The sequence below is a fragment of the Cupressus sempervirens genome, chromosome 3 (genome assembly GCF_028749045.1).
Source record: "Cupressus sempervirens isolate cs-2001-9-10 chromosome 3, ASM2874904v1, whole genome shotgun sequence".
NCBI lineage: Eukaryota > Viridiplantae > Streptophyta > Pinopsida > Cupressales > Cupressaceae > Cupressus > Cupressus sempervirens.
In genome coordinates this window covers 1,000,701,289-1,000,706,071 of record NC_143120.1, presented here as the reverse complement: position 1 = coordinate 1,000,706,071, position 4,783 = coordinate 1,000,701,289, and the positions used below count along the sequence as shown (strand labels likewise).

The 4,783-nt window shown below is 31.4% G+C and overlaps 1 long non-coding RNA gene across 1 annotated transcript; it reads left to right on the top strand.

The window, feature by feature from the left end:
• The first annotated feature begins 855 nt into the window (after positions 1–855).
• On the top strand, positions 856–1,788 carry LOC149570121 (uncharacterized). The gene is made up of 2 exons (XR_016361791.1): positions 856–1,194; positions 1,356–1,788. It is a non-coding gene; the product is annotated as an uncharacterized LOC149570121 (long non-coding RNA).
• The last annotated feature ends 2,995 nt before the right edge of the window (positions 1,789–4,783 follow it).

The window sequence follows — 4,783 nt, the reverse complement described above, 5'->3', positions numbered from 1 at the left end:
ATTTTCTAAAATAAAAAAAAGTGGAATAGGAATACGTATTCCAATAACACCTATTTGGGTGGAATTGCAAAACTCAATTTTTGGGCCAAAATTGGAATACATATTCCTATTTTACTTCGTATTCCAATTCCATTTTGGTGCATCCAAACAAGGAATTCAAAATTTTTGGAATACGTATTCCTGTTCCGCTCGCCAAACGGACCCTAAGGCCCCATTTGGTTGTTGGAATATGAGTGGAATAGGAAAACGAAATTAGAATATGTTTTATATTCGCTGTTTGGTAAGCTCAATCGGAATTGGGAATAGGAAGACATATTCCAATTTTGCCCCTAAAATGAGCATATGTCTATGCCAAAAAATATCTGTTATTGGAATAGGCCATTTCCATTCCCATTTCGATTTTCCATTAAAAAATATTTTTTATTAATTTTTTTATTAAATTTTTTTTTTTTTTTAATTTTTAATTTTTAATTTTTTTATTTATTTTTTTTGTACTTTTACTTCTTTTTTTTTTGTTAAATTTTTTTTAAAATTTTTTTTTTATAACATTTTTTTAAATTATATCTATTTGTTTAAAAAAATGAAAATGAAAATAAATTAACTAAAAAAATAATAAATTAAAAAAAATTTAAGAAAAATGTTTTTAAAAATACAAAACTTAATCTTATTCCTATTCTATTTTTATACAACCAAACAATAGATTAACATTTTTCAATCGAATTCCAAGTGCACCAAACATGATTGAAATTGCCTATTTCTATTCCCATTCCTCATTTCCATTCTCATTCCATTTTTCTATTCTAATTTTCTATTCCTATGCCAGCAACCAAAAGGGACCTAAAGGAATTTGTGCCTCCAATAAACTAAATTTATTTGTGATAAGTGGCATAAGACGATTTCACGAGTTGTCATGTGCCTCAGTTATTTAGCAGAGACCTATTGAGCATTATGGTGTTTGGAGGGATCTGAGCCTGGCTACGAAGGGGCATATAGTGAAATCCACAACAATGAAGACACAGGGCAAGGAAAAACCTAGCTTTGATGATGTGTGCTCTAATTCAAGTGCTACTCTTTCTAGACGCTGGGTAAATAGAGATTGTAGAGTGACTAAATCTCCAGCTTGGTTGCCTATAGGATGTATTACTGAGATTAAAACCATGAGTTACTGGCGGCACTGTTGGCACTACAGACAAGGCAAGTGTTGAACAATTCTTATTACGTACATTTTGAATTTCCGATTTTCGTGTTTTTCACTGTGGGTATAGTTAGATCACCAGGGTTTAATATCTCAGGTTTGGTTCAGATTGTAGCTTTTTCAAGGCTAATTATGTTTTGTTGGGTAATGTGTGGTTCAGTCTGGCAAAAATCAAGGTAGATTACAGCGTAATGTGCAGTATCAATTTAGGAATGCCTCTCAACGTATTGTCTGAATCTCCTTGTGGACCATGAGTTATGGGTTTATTAACCTAGGGATGAAACCCCTCGATATGGATTTGGAGTATAAAAACACACAATTCCTTAAGAGTGGTTTCACACAGAAACCACTAGTATGGAATATAGGATTAAATACAATTTCCTTCAACTAGTAGCAGTTTACGATATTATGGAAATCGTTAAAAAAAAAAGAAAAAAAAGGTAAGGTGGTTTTGTAGTCCACAACATTAGTAACAAAGTCTACAGACAATAATGTTGACGTCTACAGACAATAAATTCATACTTTTCGGAGCTATAGTCTGAACAATAATTTGAATTGGACAATACATAATTAAATTGTAATTTTTGAGACAATTTCATATCCATGTTTAACTAGACAAACTATTATGTGAGCCAACGCTTACAGATAAATTAAATAGAACATAATAGAAAACATAAAAAAATCTTTAAATCCTTATAAAATTTCTATTTTACATGGATTTTTCCATTAGAACGAATTTCATTGGCCTAAAGATCTTACTTTTTTGCAAGTGTGAGATTCTAAAATGAATGTTGCTAATTCCTCTATTGTCTGAGTTGTTTAGTTGCAGAGTTAATGCAAGCATGATGTCCTGCGTGCATATTTAACCATCACAAAAATATTTTTTTTAAAGTTTACAGGAAAGATTTGTTTATTTATAGGATAGAAATATAAAAATATGTGAATTCAAAGACACATAATTGTCTGGATATACCAACTATAGCACAAATGTATTGGCTATGAACATAATTTTGGTATAATATAGTTCCAATCTCCTAGGTCTAAACTCAACCTCTAAAAAATCTCTGTCATCCTTGTTTTAGAAGATATGCTTGGAATAACATTATTCATTGAGTTTCCAATGTCTAATTTCTTACCTTAAGTATTTCATGGTTTGAAGAAACATGGCAGACAAGAAATATGATAGACATACAGCTCCAAGCGTGGAAGCCATGCATGCATTTTATAAATTTTGAAGTAGTTCAACTTTGGAGCATTAAGTGTACCTTCGAAAAGTTTATTGAATTTCATATGTTGAATAAAGTTATAAATCTTCTAAATTGTAATATGAATCTATGTACTTTCTTTGCCTTTTCAATGGTATGAAAAAAATAGTTTATTTCAGATGTTGTGTGAAGTGCCATTCAAGGAGAAACCAGATTAAAACATTTACTTGGTTTCAAAAATTGAAGTTTTATGTTGTTACAAAATATTGAATACAATAATTAATAGGCAACTCCAAGGACAATTCAAGTAAATCGAATAATCTTGGCATCTATTTTTGTATATTTATTTAAAATCAATTTTGTTGCAATTGATTTCATTTTAAGCTTTTTCACCACATTCTTTAATTTTACAATATAATTGGTTAATAATTTTAGACAAATTGTTTTAGGTCATTTATTGTTATTTTATAGTTTAATAAATAATTATTTGTATGTAACTAGCTAATATAATGCCAAATAAACCTAAGATAGTCTATTTAATTAGATATTAGTTATCATGGTTTTTCAATATATATATATATATGTATATATATATCAACTGCCAAAAAGTTGTATAGGTGTGAAGTATGCTAAAAGTGTGAAGTGAAAAGTAACAAAACAATAAACAAAATTAAATACACAACATGAGTATTTAATGTGGTTCACCACAATTTGTGGCTACGTCCACATTGCATGGAAATTTCTTCTTCAGCTCTTCAAATACAATATTGCTAATAAGCCTCCAATGACAAATATTTATAGACTCAAATGAAATGAAGAGTTGTTACAATTGAAGGGAAAACATAATAAAATCATAAATAAATAAACTATGGTTGTTGGGCTTCACATATACACCCAAAAAAAACCCATTTAAAGTCCAATTGTTGTAATGTATGAGATTCCCTTGAATTCCCTTACAGTTATGCTTTACAATACAGAGAGAAGCTTCGAAAAAACTTGAACTTCTCTCGTGGAACAACCTTTGTAAGTGCATCAATTGGATTGTCCTTGGTGTCAATCTTCATGACTTTAAGTTTTCCCTCCTCAAGTTTACTTCAAATGAAATGATAATGAACTTCAATATGCTTAGTCCTGTTATGAAACACTACATTCTTTGGTAATTAATGACACTTTTACTATCACAAAACAAAACTGAACCTTTTTTAGGACAATCGAAATCACCAAACAAATGTGGCAACCAAATCAACTCTTTTGCCTCTTCAGTGAGAGCAATATATTCAGCCTCAGGAGGAGAAAGTGAGACCACTTGTTGCAACTTTGATTCCCAACTAATCATTGCTCCAGCAAATGTAAATACATAACCAGTAGTGGATCTTCTATTATCTAAATTTTCAGCCATGTCAAAATCAAAATTACCCTTGAGATACCTCAAGATCCATTTAACCACGTCCCAATGTTGTTTACGTAGATTGGTCATAAATCTACTCACAACCTCCACTACTTGGGCAATATCCGGATTAGTACATACCATTGCATACATAAGACTGCCCATTGCTAAAGAATATGGAATGTTCTTCATGTAGTTTTGCTCTTCTTGTGTCTTGGGGCACATGGTTGAAGATAAACTAAAAATGATTAGCAAGAGGAGTGCTAACAAGTTTGGCATCCACCATGTCAAATCTTTCTAACACCTTGAGAACATAGTGTTCTTAAGAAAGCTTTATTTCTCTCTTGTGTCTATCACAAATAACATTCATGCCAAGTATCTGTCTCGCTGCCCCTAAATCCTTCATTGCAAATCTTTGTGACAATTTTTCTTTTAATTCAAAAATGAGCTTCATAGAGGAACCAGATACCAACATGTCATCAACATAGAGCAACAAAAGAATAAAGAAGTCATCAGGTAACTTCTTATAGTAGGTTCCATGAATTGATCAAACTCGGGTACCACTGCCTCGGTACTTACTTGAGATGATACAAGCTCTTCCTCAATCTATAAAACAAGTTTTCCTTTCCATGTTTGATAAATCCCTTGGGTTGCATTATGTAGATTTCTTCATTTAAGTCATAGTGAAGGAATGTTGTTTTGACATCCAACTGTTCAAGTTCAAGGTTATGAATAATAACTAAACCAAGGATAGCCCGAATTGTAGTCATCTTGACCATGGGTGACAATATTTCATTTAAATCTATTCCCTTTTGTTGATCGAAGCCTTTAACAACTAGCCTGGCTTTGTATAGCTTATCACCTTGGGCTTCATCTTTCAACTGAAAGATCCATCAATCTTTGAGTTCTTTATGATTTGGCAGTAATGGACGTATGCTTCACATGTAAGAATATGGAATTCTTTTTCCCAACCATTCTTCCTATGGTATTGCCAAA